The sequence below is a fragment of the Mustela nigripes genome, chromosome 13 (genome assembly GCF_022355385.1).
Source record: "Mustela nigripes isolate SB6536 chromosome 13, MUSNIG.SB6536, whole genome shotgun sequence".
Classification (NCBI taxonomy): domain Eukaryota; kingdom Metazoa; phylum Chordata; class Mammalia; order Carnivora; family Mustelidae; genus Mustela; species Mustela nigripes.
Window position 1 is genome coordinate 100,027,811 of NC_081569.1, and position 22,861 is coordinate 100,050,671.

General features: G+C 37.6%; 1 long non-coding RNA gene and 1 pseudogene across 2 annotated transcripts in view; one reads left to right on the forward strand and one right to left on the reverse strand.

The window, feature by feature from the left end:
• Positions 1-12,333: 12,333 nt before the first annotated feature.
• LOC132000342 (5S ribosomal RNA) lies at positions 12,334-12,452 on the reverse strand (annotated as a pseudogene).
• Positions 12,424-22,861, forward strand: part of LOC131999956 (uncharacterized) — a 39,524-nt gene continuing 29,086 nt past the window's right edge. The window contains exons 1-2 of one of the 2 annotated variants that reach the window (XR_009399135.1): positions 12,424-12,513; positions 12,650-12,733. This is a non-coding gene — a long non-coding RNA (uncharacterized LOC131999956). The remainder of the gene's footprint in view (positions 12,514-12,649; positions 12,734-22,861) is intronic. The other variant, XR_009399136.1, reaches the window with a different exon arrangement.

A 22,861-nucleotide genomic window follows, 5' to 3' on the forward strand; every position in this document is an offset into this window, starting at 1 on the left:
ATTAAATTTGCAGTAATTTGTCATACAGAGTAGCAATAGAATACAAAAATAATAATGATCTAGGGGCGCCTGGATGGCTCAGTGGGTTAAAGCCTCTGCCTTCGGCTCAGGTCATGATCCCAGGGTCCTGGGATCGAGCCCCACATTGGCCTCTCTGCTCAGCAGGGAGACTGCTTCCCTTCCTCTCTTTGCTGGCCTCTCTGCCTAGTTGTGATTTCTGTCTGTCAAATAGATAAATAAAATCTTTAAAAAATAATAATGATCTATACTTAATAATTTTATGCTAAGGTACTCATAGATGTTTCAACAATGTTGTATCTGCTGTGTTTCTCGCTAAGATTCTGCCAGGGTGACTCAAATGCTGACCCTGAGACTTGGTATATTCCAGATGATCATGGAATTTACCCCAAAGTGTGACCCCTCATTAGTGGGAAATAGGAATGAATAGATTAAAACCTCAAATTCCTGTCTTCTGTTGAGAAATTTAAAGTGTGTTTCACATGCTTAGAGCCCTAGAGGAAGGAGACCCTATTGCCCACAGCAGTAACACTTCTCTATTTTGCCTATTCCCTCCCTTGAGTGTTCCATGGAATTAGGCAGAAATTAGCCAAACTTGGGAAGTCATGGCAGAAGCAAGGAGAAGCACACATCAGACCACCGCCGTCTAAAGCCTCAGTGTCTCCTGGTCTAGGGAGAATCACAGATAACTTTAGGGGAGAGGCTTTTCTGAGTAATCCTGGGGATGACAATGCATTTGGTCACCAGGTGGTGCTTGACCAAGGTCTTCAGCCACAGTAAGCCTGAAGAATATTAGCAGGTTCATGCTGTGACCTCTTCCTATGAACAGGCTGGAGTCCTGAGGGAGCTCTAATCCTTACTCACATACTCTGGGAGTCAACTAGCAGGAAAAAAGAGAAAGAGCCTCCCTGGCAGAGTAAACAGTATATGAACACTGGTGTGGGGCCTATAGTGGTTGGGAAAGTGGGTTCTGGATGAGAAGTGGAAAATGAAGCTAGAAAATCCACACTGATAATATTTGTAACTGAGCACCTAAATACATAGAGTACACAGTAACAGACCTAAAGGGAGAAACTGGCTTAATACAATACTAGTCGGGGATTTTAACATTCCACTTGCATCAATGGATGGATCCTTCAGACAGAAAATTAACAAGAAAACAGTGGCTTTGAATAGCAATTTAGACCAGATGGATCTAACATATATAAGCAGAACATTCCATTCAAAAACAGCAGAATGCACATTCTTTTCAAATACTCATGGAACACTCTCCAGTGTAGTTCACATGTTAGGCCACATCACAAATCTCAATAAGCTTAAGAAGACTGAAATTATATCAAGCATATGACCACCATAGCATGAGACTAGAACTCAATTGCAAGAAAAAAAATCTGGAAAGATCATAAACACATGGAGGCTAATTAAAAAATGGGCAGAAGAGCTGAATAGACACTGTTTTTTTTCCAAGAAGACATACAGATGGCTAACAGACGCATGAAAAGATGCTCAACATCACCAGTCATCAGGGAAATACAAACCCAAACCACAAGTTATCACCTCAGGCCATTCGGAATGGCTAGTAACCAAAAGACAAGAAATAACAAGTGTTGGTCAGGATGTGAAAAAAGGATACCCTCTTATACTGTTGGTGGGGATGTAGATTGGTATAGCCACAGTGGAAAACAGCATGGAATTTTCTCAAAATATTAAAAATAAAAAGTATCATACCATCCCATAATACTATCCCATAATTCCCCTTCTGTCTGTTTACCCAGAAAATGAGAACACTAATTCAAAATGATATACACACCCCTATGTTAACACAGCATTATTTACAATAGCCAAGATATGGAAGCAACTTAAGTGTCTATCCATAGATGAAAGGTATCTAGATAAATAGGTAGGTAGATAGATAGATACATACATACATACATACATACCATGGAATATTACTCAGCCATAAAAAAGAATGAGGTCTTGCCATGAGACAACATAGATGGACCTAGAGGGTATTCTACAGAGTGAAATAAGTCGAATCCATGTTATATGTTTGAAATATAACATTGTGGGTTAATTATACTTCAATAAAAATACAAAAAAAGAAAGGGCCTATATCTCCGTATCACATTGAATATCACATTGAATATTATTATTAAAAACAAAAAATAGGCAAAAAATATTTCTAACAACTATAGTTTATTGAGTATTTACTATGTGTAGGCACTGGGCCACGGGCTTTGAAGGTGATTGCCATTTGTTCTTCTAACCACACTACTGGTCATTTGCTTTTTGTTCGTAATCCCTTCCCTCCCTTCCCCTGGCTCCACATAGTATCGAAGGAGATTACAATTCCCAGGTTTCATTGCCAACTGGCAGCCAGTCAGATTGTTCAAAAGAAGACCCTGGTGAGGGAGTGGAAAGGAGGGACAGGGAAATCAGGATATTTCTGTCTCACCATATCTGATCATTGACTACAGCTGCATCTCCTCTCTGGCCCCAGCTCTATCTTCTAGCTTGCTCCCCTGTTCGGTGTGACGGTCAGGCACTCCAGGGTGAGGTGGGATCCTATGCTCCAGTATATGGTCCTCTACTCCCAGGAGTGCTAGTTGCTTTCCATTGTTGCCAACCTCTGGGTTGCCTTACCATTCCCTGCTTGACCGCAGCCCTTCCCTCACCTGTTTATTCCGAGTGCCTCATTACTTTTCCTCTCGTTCAAAATAGTAGAATGGTTTCTGTCTTCCCTCGATTGCCACAAGCTCCAAGGAAGGCAGGCACTACTGAGAATCCATTTGAGGACTGAGGCAGCTGAGGCTTGGGAGAAAGTTAAGGGACAGGCTTCAAGTCTCACTGCTAGTGAGTGGGGCAGTGCGAGCTGTGCCAGCTGGGGAAATGGCCTTGGATCCCAGGAATTGGGCTTTATTACACAAGAAGTGGAGATCAGCAAAGGCTGTACTCAGAAGAATGACATAAGCAGAACTGTCTTTTAGAGAAGGCACTGGAAGCATGTCTTCCATCTCTAACATGGTTGCTTATTCCAAAAAAACTACCCTGTTTCCACCCAGATCTAAGTTGCAAAAAGGCACGACAGACCTTGATTGATATTGTCTATATGTTCTGGTTCTCTTCATTGTATGCTGTATTTTTCTGCAGGTTTACTAAGAATCATTTCACTAATAAAAAGTCTTCTGTGCATCAACTCCAACTATCACTACCTGACCAGTTGAAGTCTTTTTGTTAACAGTTTTCAAGTCTCTGTGGGTTCTGTAATAATCTGTAAATACTTCTTTCCTTGAGGTTCTTTGGGCCAAAGAGTGTGCCAAATATACAAAATGAATGTATAAGACAGAAATTATTCATGAGAATGTACAATTTACTCTACACATTTACAAAAATAAATGAGGCAAAACTTAACGTTTTAATACTGACTTACGCCCTCCAGGTATGCCTGGGTTACCAATTAATTTAATTATTAAAGATTAAGCTGTATTTGCCAATCTTAGTGTATTTTCCTGTGGAAACATTATTTTTTTAATATGTTCAAGTTCGGCTGGTGAAAAATGTCTTTTTCTGCTATAAAGTCCCTACATATTAACATTCCATAGTTCTTTATTAATTTGGATAAAAACTAGGCTCAGGTATGAGCATCATAGACTATCTTTACAATTCTAGCACTTTCTTTTGTGTCCCTCACCTCTTTTCTAGCTTTCTACCTTTCTAAACTGGCATAGGATTGTACAAAATGCAGGTACTGATTAATGGTAAAAATTGTAAAAAAATAAATAATCTATAATCTCTTACTGTTAACATGAAATTTTACTTCTGCAATTTATTTTTTTATGGAAGGGTCTTGTCATTCCATGAAAAGGTGCATGTATGATGATTAAGAACATGGATTCTGGAGGCTAGCTGTGAATCCAGACTACCTACTTACTAAAAATTTGTGCTTTGACTTGGTGTAAATCACTTAACTTCTCTATGCCTCAGTTCCACTGTATGTAAAATGGAAAATAATATCTACATCATAGGGTTATTATGAACATGAAATGAGTTTAACAGTTTTGAAACATTGAGAGTTATGCCCAGCACAATCAACATTAGTTATTATTATAAACTATTATGTGAGTCAGTCCATGGTTTGGCATGGAAAATTTTTATTCCCATCATATATGGTAGGAGCATTACTATATTTGTGGGAGGAGTAAAGACAATACATTTCCCAACCCTTAACTGGTAATATTAAACTATTTAAGCTTCATTGTAGTGAATTCCAGTGTCAATCATTCTTCCTGCAATCGGTTGCTCTTGTGCTCTATGTCCTTGGTGATTGTTAATGTCACAAAGGCAAGTCTTCAAATTTGGAGTAAAAGAGAGGATGAGGAAGGGGTCAGAGACAGTACTGTGGCAGTTGAGGAAGGGCTGCTGGGGACCTCCTGTGGGATATTTGCTCCAGGGCTGATTTTCTGGCAGTCCTCTTACCTCCCTCCCAATGGCTTCGGAGTCAGGGCTGCCTGTTTCCATCCACTCTGGCTCTACCTACTACTCCTCATCAGGGTTTCTTTGTGGCAGTCGAATACGAAACACAATACAGTTGACAGGTTCTTTGTATTCCAGTGAGGCAGGCACATATTCACTTTCGGAATTTCTAAATTTAGGAATACTTCCTGATAATAGAGGAAAAGCACGAGTTAAAGTAGAACTTGTGTCTCCCCTCTTGCTCTCTCTCTCCTGTCTGGGATTCCCTCCTCACTTCATGGCTACTGCTCTAAGTTCTGTCCTTTGGCTCCTTACACAGCAAGATGGCAGGTTTTCTGTTGGAGTTTTACCCATCCCACAAGGATCTGATTGGTGCCTCTTCTTTAGCTAGAAATTGTAAAAATGAAAAACTCACTCCGTACAAGTCCCTTCTTCCCAAGGGCTGACTCTCCTTCAGAATGTGCCTACTTTTGGTCACTCTTTTGGTGTCTACAGATAGTTGTTTTTATAATTTATCTAGAGTTTAGAGTCATTATTTCTGAAATGGTTGGTATGATAGAAATTTACTTGTCCTTTAACAGACATGTTGGGGGTATAGCTCATTTGACTGCATTAACAGACATGTAACCCCTGTATATGATCTAAAATTAACATTCATGGAGTCCTTTATTTCATTTACTATATTTTTTCAGTTGTAGAATTTCTTAGTTTTTTAAAAAATAGTTGTATTTATCTGTTAAAATTCTCCTTCATGTGTTTTGATTCCCTGAATATAGTAATCATAATTACTATAAAGTAATTATGATTACTATAAAGTAATTATAAAGTATGATACTTCCCTTCTCTAGGTTCATTATAGGTCTGCTTTTTTTTTTAATGAAATCACAAATTCACCATCAATTAAATATTCAAGAACAGACATAAAAAAGAAGATAAATTCATTTCTTGATTCCATTCATCTTGTTACCTACAGCCCCATTTCTTTGTTTCTCTTTGCCACAGTGTCTTAGAAAGAATTGTTTATTCTTAACTTTTCCCTAATTATCTTCATCCATTTTTTCTCTCAACCTCAGTCTGAGCCATCCTTCTTTCTGTGCTCTCCACAAAAACTCTTTTTATATGCCCTTCGTGGCCTCCACATTGCTAAATACAATGGTTAGTTGTTAGTCCTAATCTTTTTGAACTTTTGGTTGATTATTTACTTTTGCTTGATACATTTCCTCACTTGGCTACCAGAACACTGCTCACTCACTGGTTGCTCCTTTTCTTTCCCTTTTATTGCTTTTCTTAGTCTATCTTTCTTTGCTTTCTCTCTCTCTTTCTTCCTTCCTTCCTTGCTTTCTTCTCTCCTTCCTTCCTTACTCCCTCCCTCCATCTCACCCTTTCTTCCTCCTTCCTCCTCTCTCTTCCTTTTCTTTCCTTCCTTCCTTCCTTCCTTCCTTCCTTCCTTCCTTCCTTCCTTCCTTTTCTCCCTTCCTCCCAGCTTTTCTGTCTTGGATTGACCCACCACTAAATTCTTCCTCTTCTCTCCTTTAGCTCACTCACTCCCTTTGTGGCCTCCACCTGCCTCATAGTTTTAAATTCCACCCATATATTATAATTCTAAAAATTATATCTCCAGCCTTGATCATTCTTTCAAATTCTAGCCTTCTATATACAACTCGCTACTTGGTATCTATATATGTGTGATTGCATATACTCGGTGATGAGTAACCCAAGGGGGTGTTCAGAATTGGGGTTTTATATACTTAACATAGTAGGAGGAGAGAAAAGGGGAGAAAAGGTTCCTATGGGAAGAGCAAATAGATTCCTTTAGGAACGACAAATGGGTTTTAGGAGAACAAATGAGAGAAAAGAAAGTTTGTGATGTGATGTTTGTTTATGCAGGTGCCAGTGGTCTTTCTGTCTTCTTCATGACCCTGAAACTCTCCTGGAAAGATTTAGGGTAGGTTCACTCTTGGTCTTTCTCCTGGGAATAGATCTATCCTGAAAAGGGAATTTATAACAGTCTTGTTTCTCAAAAGTTTCTGCTTTTAGTCAAATAACTAAAGCTCCAAGAAGGCTTCTTTCTGCATTTGTTGAATCTCAAATGTTTTTTTAATCTTAAAATAATCTTTATATACTTCTGGGAGGATGAGTGAGTCCCCACAAAATCTTTATTCAACTACTCAAACTCTCAGATGCTAGTTTTGGAAACTGAAAATTTAGAAAACATCCCCAAATGTTACACTACTCTCTCAGCTTTCCTCCTCTCTTGGATTTTGATTTTATAATCCTCTCTACCTAGAGAAATCTCCAATGCCTTTCAGTGGATTTTTAAAAAAGATTTTTATTTATTCATTTGACAGAGAGAGATCACAAGCAGGCAGAGAGGCAGGCAGAGAGAGAAGTGGGGAAACAGGCTCCCTACCGAGCAGAGAGCCCAGTGCGGGACTTGATCCCAGGACCCTGAGATCATGATGTGAGGTGAAGACAGAGGCTTAACCCACTGAGCCACCTAGGCGTCCCATTTTCAGTGGATTTCTTAAAAAAAGAAAAGATTTTATTTTTTATTTTATTTATTTATTTTGAGAGAGACAGAGAAAGAGGGAGCATGAGCTGAGAGAGGCAGAAGCAGACTCCCTGCTGAGCAGGGAGTTCGATGCAGGACTTTGAGATCATGACCTGAGCTCACGTGAGATCATGACCTGATATCATGACCTGAGCTCACTTGAGCCAAAAGCAGACGCTTAACTGACTAAGCCACCCAGGTGCCCCAGCCTTTCAGTGGATTAAAAACAAAACAAAACAAAACAAAACAAAAAAACATTTCAGGGCACTGGGTGGCTCAGTTAAGCATCCAACTCCTGATTTCAGCTCAGGTCACAATCTCAGGGTTGTAAGATCGATCCCCACGTTGGGCTCCACACTGTGCATGGAGCCTGCTTAAGATTCTGTCTTTCCCTCTCCTTCTGTCCCTCTGTGTGCCCCCTCTTTCTCTCTCAAAACAAACAAACAAACAAAAAACAAAACAAAAACACTTTCGTCTAACTTTTCTAGTCTTTTTAGAAGGAGGGTTGGTTTAAAATGGCCTACTCTGTCATTGCAAGAAGTAAAACAGTTTTAAGTATTGTTTGAAGGACTGAAAAAAAAAAGTGTAACTAAGCAAGAGCTCCCAGTCCCGCTGTGCCTCTTTATATTTACAGTTGTTAGCAATCCCTCAAAGTCCACAACCTCTGATGGTTGAATATATTGTTTGTGTTCCAACTTCTGTTAGTTCCAGGCTCTATCAGTTGGAGGTAGTATAAGTATGTCCTCCATTTTCTGCAGGAACTTATAATCAACCTCTGAGTGTAGGGTTACAGGACAAGCGATAGGACTTGTGAAACAACTTTGTAGCCCTTGCTGCGGATGAACAAGCCAGTCAGGCAATAGACTGTGGGAGGTTATCAAACGCTTCTCTTGACCATTTCACAAGACAAACCTTACTCCACCTATGCCTCTGCTTTCCTCTCACTCCTCTGTTGAACTCTGGTGTCTACAAGGCTTTGGATGCTTAATATATTTGAGCTTTATACAATCCTTTAACTTGACCATTCTCATAAAATAAACAATGAATTCTGGTACACTGAAAAGAAATTTAAAAAATTAAAAATTAAAAAAAAATTCTTTCTTCCTACATGTGTACCACATATCATGGAGATATTTTGTATATATCATTTTGGAAGTTATTAATGTTTGTCATAAGAAGGTCTATTTTATGATTTATTCCATTTGTTATTTTTGAGTATGTACTGGAAGCTGATGGCTTTGAAAAACTTACCTTTCTCATACAACTGCACTTTTATTTATTTATTTTTATTTATTTATTTATTTTTTTAAAGGTTTTATTCATTTATTTGACAGAGAGAAATCACAAGTAGATGGAGAGGCAGGCAGAGAGAGAGAGAGAGAGGGAAGCAGGCTCCCTGCTAAGCAGAGAGCCCGATGCGGGACTCGATCCCAGGACCCTGAGATCATGACCTGAGCCGAAGGCAGCGGCTTAACCCACTGAGCCACCCAGGCCCCCCACAACTGCACTGCACTTTTAAAATGACATTTGCCCAGGGAAATGATTTCCATTTTAATTACTTGAAGACTTCTCTATTGATATCATCAGCTAATTGTTAAAAATTAAGTAGACAATATAATTAAGTAGACAATATAATTATCTACGTAGATATGACATTTTTCAACAGATTTTTTTAGTCTGTATCAGGTCTGCTTTCTTTTCTACACATTACAGATAATTTCAGATTTCAAAGTTATCTAACAATTTTTTTAAATTTTATTTTTATTTATTTGACAGACACAGATCACAAGTAGGCAGAGAGGCAGGCAGAGAGAGAGGAGGAAGCAGGCTCCCTGCTGAGCAGAGAGCCCGATGCGGGACTTCATCCCAGGACCCTGGGATCATGACCTGAGCCGAAAGCAGAGGCTTTTACCCACTGAGCCACCCAGGTGCCCCTTATCTAACAATTTCTAAATGTTGAATAACTTATGTTATAACATAATCCCTTGAAGGAAAATGGGAAGTTTTCCAGTACATTACACAAAATCTTTATTTCAATAGAAAAAAATGACAACTAATATTTATTGCTGGCCATGTTCCACTTCTTACCTTTGGTTATACTTTTGGTTTTGACTCATTCCTTGTGAGTTGAAGGAATCCTCTAGGACGTAGAATGATCCCAGGCATGTGTTGCTTGTAAATATTCCTTTGGTTTAATGATATTCTTCAAATAAGGTAATGTCTTAAATGTGTTCTGCTTACTAATGGCCTTTCATTTTTTTAAGTTTATGATGAATACTTTAAATTTACCATTGTTTTAAATGTTTTACCTACATTATCCTATTTTATTTGAATTATTATTTATTTCATTTTGTAAAGGAAGAAACAGATTTATAGATAAGTGTGTTGTTTAAAAAAGGTAAGAGGTCATAACTGGGAAATAGTGGAAGAGGGGCTAAAGCCTAGATATTTTAATCTCTGAAGCCTTAATATCTATGTTATGCTACAATTTCTTAAAAATAGAACTTCACCTTTGTGTTTTACTATCACCAGCATAAATGCACACATATGCATGTGCACACATGCACAAACACACGCAAAGTTGCAAGAAACAGTAAGGGAATTGTAAGTAAAACACAGATCCATATTGGAAGTATTACAACATCAAAGAGGAGAAGAGAACTGACAAAAAGATTGAGAATACACCTACAATTTCAGAGAGTCCAAAACCAGATGAAGATTTCAGCAAGATTAGTATTAACTACAACGTAGTAGATTTAAGAGTTACATGAATATCTCAATAAAGCTGGAAAGAACTGAAGTAGTTGCTATAAGAAAGGTATATATAATATATAGTAATGCTCAAAGACTGTTCAGAGCTTGAAAGCATAATAAAGGAATAAAAGTGTCATTGAAAGCTGTAAAGAGTATAATTCATTCAGAACAAAGATTAAGTTATAATATATGTGTAAAGGAATAGCAAATCACAACTAAGGTGTACAAAGATAATGCAAAAAAGAAATTGATATATTCATATAACAACCCTTTAGTGAGTACTTACAACTAAGTACTAGGTACTTGAGATACCTCAGTAAACAAAACAGCTAAGGCTGTTTACCTGTGGAGCATACATTCTTCAGAGAGAAGACAGTTGATAAACAATTTAAAAATATGTATATTAAATATTAGGTGATAATAAGTGATCTGGGGAAAAGGGTCATGATAAGGAAAATAGATTACCCTTGGGATAGGGGTGAAGCTGATATTTTATACAGGGTGGTCAGGAAAGCCTTTGTTGATCATGTGATCTTTGAACAGAAACCTGAAGGAAGTGAGGGATCAAGCCATGTGGACATTGAGAGAAGAACATTTTAGCTGAAGAGATTATGAAGTACAAAGCTTGTGAGGTTGGAGCATGTTGAACATGAAGGGGAAGTTAGTTCTGAAGGTTGTGGGGATAATTACAGGAAGAAAGATGAGGGAGATTCTAGAGATATATCATGTAGGGTTTTGAGGTCATTATAAGGCTTTTACTATGATGATGATGGTTTGCCTTTGAAGGGTTTTGAGCAGAGGAATATCACAATCTGATTTATGCTATTAACAGGGTCATTTTAGCGGCTACCATGAGGATCCACAGTAGAGGGCAAAAGAGGAAGGAGGGAGGTCATCTAAAGAGACTATTTAAAACTTCAAGAAGACAGCTATTTGGGAGGGATGGAAATGGTGGAAAGAGTGATAAGTGGTGGAATTTCAGAAATGCTTGGTAATAGATTGCATGTGGAATACGAAAGCAAGAGAAGGTCAAAGATTATTACAAGTTTTTTTTTTTTTTTTTAGATTTATGTTTATTTATTTGAAAGAGAAAAAGAGAGAGGGGACATGTGCACAAATGTGGGGAGGGGCAGAGGGAGAGAATCTTCAAGCAGACTCCCCACTGCGTGGGGAGCCCTTCATGGGGCTTGACCTCACAACCCATGAGTTCATGACCTTAGCTGAAACCAAGAGTCAGATGCTCAACCAACTGAGTCACCCAGGTGCCTCAATTATTCCAAGTTTTTTAACTAGCTCAAATGAATGAACAGATTTTCCATTTACTGAGATGAGGGAGACAATGGAAAGAACAGGTTTAGGAGTTGGATACCTATCCCCCTCTGCAAGATGGAAATTCAAGGTTAAATCAGAGATTGAGAAAAAAAAAATGTGGGAATTAGATGGACTTTATGAGGTTATTAAGGGATGAGGATAAATTGAGAGGGAAAGAGGTCCAAGGCTGAGTCTGGGGAATTCTAACACATGGAGGTCAAAGAAAAGAAATTTCCAGCAAAGGAAACTGATGCAGTCCTCAATGAGGTAGAAAGAGAACCAAGAAAGAGTGGTGTCTTAGAAGCCAAGAGGAGAAAACAAGTACAGAACAAAGACAAAAATCAATGGACCAAATGCTGTTGAGGTTGAGTAAAATGTGGTCTGAGACTTATCATCATTGCTCACCTTGACAAAATCCTGGCTGGGGTGGTTTCAAGACTGAATGATAGAAGAGGAGGTGTAGACAGTAAGTATAGGTAACTTCTTCAAGAAGTTTTCATGAAACAGAGAGCATAGTATGAAACAGAGAGCATAGTATGTAACTAGAGGAGGAAGTGAGGCCACATTTTTCTTTCTATAATGGGAAATATTATAACATATTTATGGGAGTGATCTAATAATGAAGAAACATTTGCTGATGTAAAAGCAAGAGGAAACATTTCCTTATTTGATGTCTTTGGGTGGGTGAAAGGAGATTTGACCTGGTGCAAAAGTGAGCCTTAGCTGTGAACTAAGGGTTGCCTAGCAAGGACCATGTCTAATCCCTCTGCAGAAATAGGAAGAAAGTCAGAGTCAGGAGAGATAAGGTGATGAAATCATATGGCAGTTCTCACAGTAAAGTTTCTCACTGAGGGGTACCTAAGTGGCTCAGCCGGTTAAGCATCTCCCTTCAGGTCAGGTCCTGATCCCAGAGTCCTGGGATGGAGCCTCACATCAGGTTCCTTATTCAGCAGGGAGCCTGCTTCTCTGTCTCCCTCTGCCTGCCACTGTCCCTGCTTGTACTCTGTCTCTCTCTCTCTCTCTCTGTCAAATAAATAAATAAAATCTTAAAAAAAAGTGTCTCACTGAAATGGGTAGCAAGTTCATGAACTGATTACATAGAGAGGGAAGGAAGTTAAAGAGGAGAAGCTGTAACCACTTGAGTAGGAAGTGCAGTAGGGTTCTCCAGAAGCACTACCGGCCTACTTGAGGTTAGGTATTAGGAATTTCTTCTTCTTTCTTTTAACAGCCGGCAGCACTTAGCATTCTCAAGCAGTCTCCCATCCAAGTACAAACCAGGCTTGGCCCTGCTTACCTTCTGAGATCAGATGGGATCAGGTGTATTCAGGGTGGTACGGCCATAGACAACAATTTAAACTGAGACTAGTCAACATATTTATGTGTTCTTCACCTACATTCAGCTACAGGTACAATGAGTTGGATATATTTACGGTTGGATTTTACTAAATGTGATGGTTAGTTTTATGTGTCAGCTTGACTGGTCTAAGGATACACAGATAGCTGGTAAAATACTTCTGGTTGTGCATATGTGCTTATTTCCAGAAAAGACTAGCACATGAATTGATGAATCCCAATACAAATGGCTTCGTCTAATGTGCTGAAGGTCTGAATGGAACAAGAAGGCAGGTAAAGCTTGAATTCACTCTCTTTCTGCTTGAGCTGAGAGATCCATCTTTTCCTACCCTCAGACATCAATGCTCCTGGTTCTTGGGCTTTTGGACTCAGATGAGGACTTGTCCAATAGCACCCTGATTCTTAGGTCTTTGGATTTGAATTGAATTACACCACCAGTTTTCATAGTTCTTCAACTTGCAGATGGTAGATTGTGGGACTCACTGGCCTCTATAACTGCATGAGCCAATTCCTATACTAAATCTCTTTTTACATATCCCTCTATACATATCCTATTGGTTCTTTTTCTCTGGAGAACCCTCACTAATACACTATGAGGGAAAGAGGGACAAGGTGGTTGAGGGTGTATGATAGGGGGTGATTAATATAATGGTCCATGGCACTAAGCTAGTTAAGGGGGGGGGGGAAGTGAAACAGTGCAGTTATGGATAAAAACATAGTCTGGGGCATGTCCTGAGCATGTGTGACTGAGGTAGAGTAGAGAACAAGATTGGGAAGTATAAGCTAAGAAATTGAAAAGCTTGTGATTGGAAGAACATAGATACTGAAATTGTTAAGTAATAAATATGTCAAGAATAGTACAGGAGAAATTGATAGTGGCGAGGTAATAATATTCTTCAAGGCATGTGAGGGAAGTTCCAGGGGTCTGTGATGGCTAAACAAAGAGGAATAGAGGGTAGTAAAATCTGAGGGCATAATTTTCAAGACAAGATTTTTTTTTTAAAGATTTAATTTATTTATTTGACAGAGAGAGAGAGAGACAGTGAGAGAGGGAACACAAGCAGGAGGAGTGGGAGAGGGAGAAGCAGGCTTCCTGCTGAGCAGGGAGCCTGATTCAGGGCTTGATCCGAGGACTCCAGGATCAGGTCCTGAGCTGAAGGCAGTTGCTTAATGAATGAGCCACCCAGGCACCCAAGACAAGTTTTGTTTGTTTGTTTGTTTGTTTTTTTAGGAAGAAGGAAAGGATAATATTTTAGAAGTGGCTCTCAGGAGCAGGCAGCACTCCACTGTCTACATTGCAGTGTAGACTGAAACGATCTAAGCTCCATTGTAGTCAGTGTTTCATCTGTACTCCAGACTCAGGTACAAGGGCTGTGGGAAATGAAAACAGCCACCACTGGGGGAGGTGGGGCGATGCTAAAAGGAACAAGGTATTCTCAGGAAAGAGCCAGTTTCAATTAGAGCAATAGGTGAAGAGAGCTCTGGCCATATTTGGACAATTCACTAGCAGGGCTCTTGAATCTTACAGTTTCTTTGTTGGAAGAGTTTTAATTATGGGTTCAATTTCTTTAGTAGATACAGGGCTATTCAGATTTTTAATTTCTTTTTGTGTTGACTTGTAACTTGTATTTTTCAGGAAATTTGTCCATTTTACCAGATTTTTTCAGATAAAATTATTATTTGATTATTGACATCAATTGTTTATTATAGCTTTTTACTATCTTTATAGTGTTTATACATTTTTAAAAAATATTTATTTATTTACGTAATCTCTACACCCAGTGTGGAGCTTGCACTCATGACCCCAAGACTGAGAGTCACATGCGCCTCTAACTGAGTAAGCCAGGCACCCTAGTGTTTGTGGATTAAATAGTGATATTTCCCTTTTCATTCGTTTTATTGGTAATTTGTGTTTTTTCTTTACTTGATCAGTCTTGCTAACAGTTTATCAATTTGATTAATCTTCTCAAAGACCTAATTTTTGTCTTTGTTAATTGTCTCATTACATATTTGTTTTTTCCTTCACTGTTTTGCTCCAATTTTGTTTTTTCTACTTTGTTTGGGTTTACTTTGCTATTCTTTTTCTTGATTTAGAAGTTATAGCACAGATTTTCAACCTTCTTTCTTTTCTCATAAATGTGTTTAGAGATATAAATTTTCTGCTTAGCATGTGTTTAGTTGCATTCTATATGTTTTGATATATCATGCTTTCATTGTTCTTCTGATCAAAATATTATCTAATTTCACTCATAACTTTTTGTTTAACTCAGTGGTGATTTAGAAGTATGTTACTTTATTTCTGAACATTTGGAGCTTTTATAGTTGTCTTTCTGTTACTGAGTTGTAACTTAATTTCCTAAGGTCAGAGAACATTTACTATATGTTGTGAATCCTCTGGTTATTTTTGCATGGTATCTTTTCATGAGCTGATTTGAGACACATCTTACAAGTAGAAGCCACACAGTTTAGGAATGGTTTGGTTGGTGGATGGTGAGACAAAGGAGTCAACTCTATAAAAGTGATGTTTTTTGGTTTATATGGTTCTTGGCACTTTCTATCTTATGTCAGAATTATTTAGGACTCTATGAGTGAGAGTTAGTGTTTCCAAAACCCATTTGGCCATGACATTTTCAGAATACTTCAGAAAAATCTAAACTAGACCTTCTCTTTTACTATAGGGAGGACATCCTACATTAAAAGTTCATATGTTAAATTCCATAGTTATGGAAACCTTCCTTTAAGGCAATTTGCTTTTTCCTATAGGTTAGAGTTTATATCTGCCTTTTTTTTTTTTTTCTTTGTGGCCCTTCACTTCATATACTACACATCTAGTAGATATTTATTGAATGAATGTGTTTGCTAACATAAGGTCAGGAAGATATTGGAGCAGCCAGTAAGTAGAATTTAATATTTAGAATTTTGGTTTACCTTATAAAGTTGCTGAGATAGAACAAAAGGCCAAACATGAAGTGGAATAAATATAGAAAACCCTATTGAAAAAAAATTCAACCAAGTAAATTTGAAGATCTAACTGACTTTATTAAATGGTTCATGGATTCAGCATTCCCATCTAGCCACATAAGGTCATCATCAGCCTTGTGGCAGGGGAAGGTTTCAACCTATCTGGAAAACATGCATACAAAAACAGGAACATATTGGTAACCCCTACTAAGTGGCAATTGAATAAAGTCCAGCTGCAGGTGTTCAAAGGGTCCAGAGGGAGGACATGTGAGGCCTCTAGGGACAAAAATAATTTTTCTAGGATTATGGACCTGACAGGTCAAAAGTGCCTGTAGACTGTTTTTGTAATTTTATAGAAATCTCTCCACCAATGTCTATTCATAATTTGAGTCACTTTAAATGCCCTGTGGTGGGTGAAGGAATGCAAAACCAGACATATGGAGTTCCTGAGGGAGTAGAACCAAGCAGCCATCTTGGGTTTCCCATAGCCCTGACTACTCTTTTATTTCCCCCAGGTGTTTTAAGGGTTTTCATTAAGAATATGCTTTTCAAAGTAGCCACATATGAAAGTACATTTAGTACTTTTTAAGGAAATTAACATTAAACATTTTTATCCTGACAGCACATTTCAGAGAGAATATATTTGATACAAAATGGAAGACCAAAGACTTGACTTTATTCACGCATTTGTTTATGGAAGACTAAATTATGCATAGTAAATTGGCATAATGAAGTCACATGGTAATTTGAAATTAATTATCACTTGGACGTACTGGTTAAACTTTGTCTTCCCTCTCTGTGAAAGAAAGAAAGGAAAGAGAGGTATGTTTTCGTTTTTAGCAAAGTCAAGTATACATAAAGAAAGGGCTTTGCATACTCTTAAGACCACAAAACTACTAGTGTAGAAGTAGCATATATAGACAAACATTGCTTGGGCTAATACAAAAGAGTTCCTAGGTTAATAAGTGAATATACTGTTTTTTGTTGTATTTTTTAAAAAATTTATTCCTTTTAAGTAGGCTTCATGCCCAACATGGGGTTCAAACTCAAGACCCTGAGATCAAGAGTTATATGCTCTACTGAATGAGCCAGCCAGATGCCCAAGTGAATGTATTTTTTAAAAAGCATATATTGGTATATAAACGAAACTTGAAGGATATATAAGATCAAAATAACATGACTTTTTTGACAGAGAAAAGAAGGGTTATTTCAGGATTGTGAAATAACATTGACTAGGATTTTGATATAAGAAGTCCCATATGACAGTCCTTTTGTTTACCTACCTTAATTTACAATGCAGGAGTAGATGGTTGTTATGTTGGGAGGAAATCAGGATGGTGAAAGTCCGACAGTGAAAGGCCTTTTTTTATTGCAGAAGCAGAGTGAACTTCATCCACAAGTGCCACAATCTTACAGTATAAAGAAAGCTTAGTTATTACTTATTAGACTTCCCATGTAATTTACATATCAAGTATAAAGAAAACTGAGTTATTACTTATTTGACAATATTTCCCACATAATTTCCATATCAAATAAGCCTCATTAGTTAACAAATCCCATGAAATATTCCAGATCAAAAAGGTCTCATTTACAATTTGATTTTGGGAAGTTTGTCAAAAATACAAAAAAAGGTTTTAAAGCACTTGCCTAAATATTATCACAGATCATTATGAAATTTAATACTTAAAAGGTAAAAAAATTTCACAATCTTATCAAAAGCAAACCAAAAGTTTGTGAAACTTTGTCCTTTTAACAGAGAGAAAACCAAATTCTAATTTTGTACCAGCTTACTTTTTATATTACAACTCATTCTTAAATGGATTCATTTTAATCTTAGCCAGCTTGACCACACATCAAAATTCCTTTTCAAAGATTCCTTGCCACAAACCTTTTACAACTTTCTTTCCCACATTCTGATTTTGTCCTATGTTTTTCCTCTCTCTCTCTCTCTCTCTTTTTTTTAAAGATTTATTTATTTATTTTGGAAAGAGAGAGTGCTCACACACATGAGCAGGGGGAGGGGCAGAGGGAGACAAGCAGACCCCACTGTGTGGGGAGCATAAGTGGGCTCCATATGATGCCACGTCCCAAGATCATGACCTGAGTGGAAATCAAGAGTCAGCTGCTCAACCTACTCAGGAACCCCCTATGTTTTACCCCTTTAAACAACCAGCCTCACTTTAGGATCAAATTTTTCTTTCCCTCAACAAAAAAATACATCTGCTTTTCTCATACCTTCTCTTACTGAAAACACATCCTACTTTCCTGGCATACAGAGATGTTTCTCTTATTATTTCTAGGGTTTTATTTACGTATATTAATTAGTCTTCTTACCCTTAGGAACTTTACTTTCTAGTGAAAACTAAGAAGTAAATAATTATGAACTGTCGGATACACCTGTATACTTTAAATTTGCCCATTTATGAGTGTATTTCATGATTTCTAGAAGCATATGCCTTTTAAAATTTTCCAGTAGAGAACTAACACATCCAAGCATTTTTTTACTTCTCTGTAATAAGAAGCCAAAAGTAGAAAACTTCTGTTCAGTAATTTATGTTTCAGTATTTTATCTTTTTTGGGAAGGATCTAGATATTCAATGACTAGCCATTATGTAATTTAATTTAGCAAAACTCTAAGGTTTTTAGTTACCAAAAAAGATTTGGGGAAACTATTTATGTAGACATGAATATTGCTGAAAAGTTTATTTGTAAACTTTTATCTTACTTGCATCTATTTCATTCTCTTGTTCTTGATAATTATGTTTTGATTATCTATGAAAATCTCACAAGACATCAAACAACTAACCATCATCTTTATCTTTCTTTCTGGCAAATTCTGTAACAGAAATAATATGAGCTTATTTGACTTTCAAAAAGCCAAGGTAGCATAAAAGTATTATAATTGATGCTGACAACTCTAAAAACATGCCTGTTTTACTTAAACCAACAAATTTCAATTGGCTTTGATTTATTAAAGATTAATCCTAGAGCCCATGAATTTGAAACTTATTTGGGTTTGTTTCTATTATGTTTCTGAGAATTTAATTTATATAAGTACTAAATTTTCTTTAAGCCAATTAAATGAGCTCTCTTGGGGTACTTGGGTGGCTTAGTCAGTTAAGCGTCTGCCTTCGGTTCAGGTGATGATCCCAGGGTTCTGGGATCGAGCCTGGCATCAGGCTCCTTGCTCTGCCAAGAGCCTGCTTCTCCCTCTCCTTCTACCTCCCACTCCTTCTGCTTGTGCTCTCTCTCCCTCTCACGGTCAAATAAATAATAAAATCTTTAAAAATAAATAAATAAATAAGCTTTTAATCTTGGCAATAATACCACTCTGAGGTAGAAAACACCACACATCTACGACACATATGAACACAGAGATAGAGAAATCTTCTAGTTATTGTTCCAAAATTTTTGTCCATGAGATTGGGTATGATAAAGCAGAACTCCTTCGTTTATAAAAGAATGGCTGGACGCAAGCTTTTTCTGGCAGATGGGGTAAGTTAAGGTTACCTGCTCAGATTGTTAAAGTTTTTTATTTTTTTTTTAAACTAATATTGGGGAGAAGATATTTGAGATTTGTATTTATCCTGGACAAGTAATGTGATGGAAGTTGTTGGCTAGATTTTGAGCCAGAGTGCCTCTATAGCTATTTGCATTTTTTAAAAAGCTTCTTTTTTTACTTTTGTTTTTCTTCAGTCTTAGGAATAGAGGATGATCTAGGCAAAAGTTCCCAGAGAGTATTTATAAGAACTTTGAGATAAATGGAGGAGGTTTGGGGACCGATGGAAAGGATAGGTTGGAAGATGTTGAATCCTTTCAGAGGCCGGCTGTATTTCTAGTTTTGCAAAGATTTGTAAGATAAGTTGCCTGTAGTCTCTTGAGGAACAGCTGCAACTTCGATGACGTCATAGGTTGATTTACCCATCCAACCACGCCATCCTCGACTTGCTTTTTTCCCTCTGGTATCTAGCTCTAATTTTAATTTAGAGGTGAAAGCCTTAAAAAAAATGATCAGTTTTTGAATATCAGTTTATAATCTGGCCAACTTTGACTACAGAGATTTAAAAAAAATCTTGTCCATGTCCTCCCAGTACAAACAGCAAATTTTTCTGACAGTATTAAATAATTACCCTTGGGTGTTAGGTGAACAAGACACACTCTTTCCAAGATCCAGTCACTCCCAAAGATATTAAAACAAGGAACCAACAACCTGCACATCCTTGGTAGGCTCTTGGGTAGGTGGAAATCAAACCCTGTTAATACAAAATGAGACAAACAGGAAGGCAATAGCTATCCCAAGGAAAAGGATCCGTGAATGATGGATTTGGATTTGGAAAACAAAGGACAATGTGAAATTTTATTTTCCTCTCTTGACTGGGCACTGCAGACAGAGATTCAGAAAAACTGATGTTGGTAAGAATTACCCTTCTCTGGCTTCTGTCAGTTTTACCAGGATTTCCACTGGTGGCTCTGGTATCTATCAGAGTTCCCTTATGGTAGAATAATAGAAGTTTAAAGGAATAATGAAGCAGTTTACCAGAAAATCCCTGAGTGTCATCAGCTCTTTAAGGGGCCCAGATGGGGGTCCCTCCTTTGAAGGTAGATATGGAGGTGTCTGTAAGAGCATGAACCAGAGGATTTCTATTTATGTTTGGGTCATCTTTTCAGAGCAGAAAAACAATTTAGACAGAGGATGAATGGAGTGACTCAAAGGTCGACAGAGGAGAGTAACAGAAGTTACATTGGTCTTACCGTCTTCAGCAACCCGATGGTTACCGAGCCAAATTCTTTAGGCCATGAAAAAAGTGTGTAGATTTTTATTGTTTCCAGGACCATAGTTCTTAGAAATAAAATAAGCAAGTCTACTGAAAGGTAGAGTGCTTAATCTTTAGAATTTAAGAATCCCACTAGCTAAGTCTTTTACACAAAAGACAAACATATGCACCTTGACACACAAGCAGTAACCAACACATGTCACTGTGGACTGGCCAAGAAAAGGCCACCAGTAATTCCCAGTGTTGACTAAATTGGCAGACTCCATGAATAGAGAGTACATTCTGGAAATGGGGAAAGGACTAAACCAGCATACCCTAGTAAATGGGGACTGCAGACTGAAGCTAGGGAAGGGATTCCAGTGTGGATTGGGGGCTGAACCCAGGGCCAAGAACTGGTATTCTGTTAGAGCCCCCTGACCACTCAGGTTGACCCATAATTTGTTTTCCCTTGGACTGGAAAACAAATTAGGTCTGTAGTTTGTATGCAAAAAGAGCAAAACTCAAACCTAGAGGCACTTACCAGCAGCCTTTGGAGATAGTGAGAAAGGCAGTGAACTCAAAAAGGGTTTCCAGGGTGCCATCATTGCGTTTCTCATTGTCTCTGTATGCTTTGGGTCCCATCACTGCTGCCTGATCTGTTAAAAAACAAAATTCAACTAAATACATTTAAAGATCTAATTTGGCTTTAATAAATGATTCATGACTTCGCATTCCCATTGAGCAAACTGAGGGGACCTCTGAGAAGTTGTACCAAATGGAAGATTTTTTTTTACAAAGGAGTGTGGAGCAAGAACGTTTTTTAGCAAAAGAAAGGAAAGAATTGTTCCAGGCAAGATCCCCTTGCCTTAGGTAGAAGGGCAGGGGGCCTTATTGGTGCATTTCCTCATCTTTTGGGGGGGATGGAAGGACCATGTGACAGATTACCTCATTGGCATTGTTCAGAAAATTCCTGATTGAAAGGTTGAGACGACATATCTGGGGGAGGTCGAAACTGCAATTAGGTATTAAGCGGCTACTTGGTGACTTGGCCTAAGTGGTGCCATTCTGGGCCTCTAGTCTTTTTTTTTTTTTTTTTTTTAACAATCTTGAAGTTAAAAAGATTCAAGACCTTTAAATGAAATTTCCAGAAAACATTTTGAGGAAAGCTCTCTTTGGACTTCAGGAAGGTACCCTACATTCAGAACGGGTCAAAAGTTAAATACCACAGTAACAGACACTTCCCTTTAAGACAATTTATTGTTTCCTTCAGAGGCTCTCAGTATATTTCATCTAAATTAGTTTCTTGAGCTTTTATATTTTAAATTAACATTTCAGAAAGTGGCCTCTTGCTGCCAAATAACATTTTCTTACCCACACACAAGCTTGAGTGTCGTAATTAATGGAATATACAATGTATATTTTTAAGGTTGTAATTATAGCACTGGTTTTTAGAGAAAAGCCACTGATTTGGCAATGGAATTCTAGTATCTTTTACTAGACAATGGACAAACACTATCTTGGTGTTTTAAGATCAAAAGTTTCCTGCTTTCCTGAAGTAAGTTTCTCTTCCATTTTAATGACAATTATTTTGATATATTCATAATAAAGTGCCTTTTTGCATCTATCCTATCAAATGCAAACCTTAACTGTTTGCTTCTTATCAAATGTAATGACATCATTAAATTTTTCCCTTAAACCACTCAATTGCAGGAGCTAAGAAAAAGCACAACAGTTAGCTTCATGGTATAAGCAGTCACAAGTCATTGAAATAGAAACCATTCATTTTTGTAAATTCCTTCTTAATCAAATACATTTTTATAGTTCTCATATATCCGATATAAAGAAGACACAAGAAGCATTCCTGAGCTCGCTGAAAGACAAGGACTTCTATATAACTCTTTGGAGTAGTATAATAAATGTTTTATATGTTATTGCATATTACATGATTGAATTTTATTGCCCCATCTATTATAGTGGTCCTGCTGTGACTGGCATTTTCTGGGCACTTACTTTATAGTTCATCTTTAGAACTTAATATTATACCAGGATTAAGTTTTAAAGGCAACTTGTAGGGCAAGAGTCAAAGGGATTGACAAAATCCTTTAAAACTCTTCTCAAAATGTCATCTGCAGACAGGCACATGAGCATCCCCTGAGAGCTTATTTGAAATGTAAATTCTCAGACACACTGAATTAGAACTGGTGGAGGGGGAATGTAGGAATCTGGCCTTAACAAGCTCTCTAGCAGTTGAGATGGATGCTAAAATTTAAAGCTCTGCACCATTGTCCACTCACACCTTTTCTCCTCGATTGGGTTTGATGGTTACCTTTCTGGCAAATTGGTTTGCACGTCCAGATATCCAGACATTGCCATTGTTCCAGAATCTTAAACTTGAGTGAGTGTAAGAATAAACACGAAAACAGGTTTATATTCATGAAGCCATGCTTACTGTATATAAGGGCAATTGAAGTGTTTTTCTCCAAAGGTTCATTAATTTTGCCATTCATGTTGTCTCTGCAGTCTAATGCTAATGTAATATATGATCTTACTCTATAACATTATTATAGCCATTGCATGATTTACTAGAATGATTAAAGCTTTCTGGTACATTGAAATATTTCTGGTTAGACTGAGTGAACTGAAGATGCTTTTAATGTTAACCAGAATTGCTGGGAAAATCTTCCAA